The following is a 1,902-nucleotide window of genomic DNA, read 5'->3' as shown; positions in this document are numbered from 1 at the left end:
CTTTACCACTGAGCTATATCTTCAGCTCTTTTTATTTTTTATTTTGAGAAAGGGTCTCACTAAGTTGCCCAAGATGGCCTTGAATTTGTGATCCTCCTGCCTCAGCCTCCTAAGTAGCTGGGATTATAGACATGAAGTACTGCACTTAGCAACACACTTTTAAAGACATGAAAACTGTTCAGCTTGGAAAGACAGGTTCTGCAACATACACATTGAAACTGTGGTTTCATTCTAATTTTTTGTTGTATTTTTAGCATGTAATTAAGCAAATGAAGGTGTTCACATACTGCTAGGAGTGAACAGATATGGTTGGAGATGTGGGGTACTCTTTAGGGTATGTGGACATCAGAGAACATCTTCTTTCAAGGCCCTGAGGTTGAGATAAAGTGATTGAAATTGAGGACAGAGAAGAGAGCAAGAGCAGTTCCTAAAAGGTACAAAGCTGAGATTCACCCAGCTGCTCCCAGACCAGAGTTGTGGGTGGGATGTCAGTGGGATCCAGGCGGGTACAGCCAGCTTTCAATAGAGCTGGTCTGTGAAACTTGGCTGAGAGGACAGAGGAAGATTGATGTTTGCTCCAGTGTGGGGCTGTCAGCTGTGCTCACTGCCTCACCAGGCTCCCAGCTGTAAACAAAAGTCCCAGCCCTTCATGGCACTGCAGAGCAGTCCAGGCTGGTGTAAGTCTCTGAGGACAGCTAGACCATTTTCTCATCCTGGCTGACACCCAGAAGACAGAGGAAACAATAGAAGGTCGGGGGAGATTGCAAGGGGTTGAGAAGCAGTGACCACTGAGAAGGAGATGTCAATTTTAGATTTTAGGTCTTTGGATGCAAGTACTAGAAATCTTTTAGAGAAAGCAGCCCCCATTCTTGTGTCAACTTCACAGATACTAGTGAATTACTAATGGAGGCCTACAGAGACTCTAGTATATCATTCATTCATTCACTCATTCAATAAGTATCTTATATGCCCATCACTGTACTAAGTATCCTGGGTGATGCTGAAGTAATAGAAGACAGTACATACTTTGAAGGATCTTACAAGGAGTTTGGGAATATGGGTGAAGTTAAATAACAATACCAATAGTAGCTCCTTAAATACTAAGTGAAAAACATGAAACACAAGGTTAGAAGCAACAGTCGTCCTCTCTGGTCATTATTAGAGAAGGTAGAATTTGAGAGGGTTGTAGAAAGATAGACATGATTTGACTAGGAAAAAAAGGTTCATGGCATTCCAAGATATGACCAAGTAATTAGTAAAAATAGGACAGCTTTGGCTTAAGCAGAAAATTAGTGTGCCATAGATTCTGTTCACTTCTCACTCTCTCACCCTTCTCACCATGACTTACCAAGCTTTTAAGTAAGTCTTTCTTTAAATGTCACTTCTTCAACAATGTCTTCCCTGATGGACTAAATTATCTTGCTGAATGTTTCTGTAGCACTTGCTACTTTCTTCTTCCCAAGAAACCACCATTTTCACCTGATGACTTCCTCTTCTCTCCCTACAATTTCTTCTCCACACTGTAATCAGTATTTTTTTTTCAAAATACAAATCCTTTCCTTTACTTCTGTCTTTAAAACTCTCCTATCTCTCATTCCTTCCTTCTTCTTTTCTTCCCTTCTCCTTTCTGCTCTTTTCCCTTTATCTTTCCCTTCAGATAACATCTTAAACTGTCTTTCTCTTAGGGAAGCCTTCCATGACATCCTCTTCTCCAACTTTTACCACAATAGTTGAAGTCCTCCTCTTATATATTTCTGTGATTCCTGCACATTTTCTCTATATTGCTGTTCTCCAACAACTTAATTCAAGTTTGTTTCTCTAGCCAGAATATAAACCCTCTGAAAGCAGGAGGTGTTTCTTTTTCACTATGTGTCCTTGGTATTTAGTACAGTGCCTGATGTA

This window comes from Marmota marmota, unplaced genomic scaffold (assembly GCF_001458135.2).
Source record: "Marmota marmota marmota unplaced genomic scaffold, marMar, whole genome shotgun sequence".
Lineage (NCBI taxonomy): Eukaryota > Metazoa > Chordata > Mammalia > Rodentia > Sciuridae > Marmota > Marmota marmota.
The sequence above is the reverse complement of the archived record's forward strand: the minus strand, read 5'-3'. Positions refer to the sequence as shown.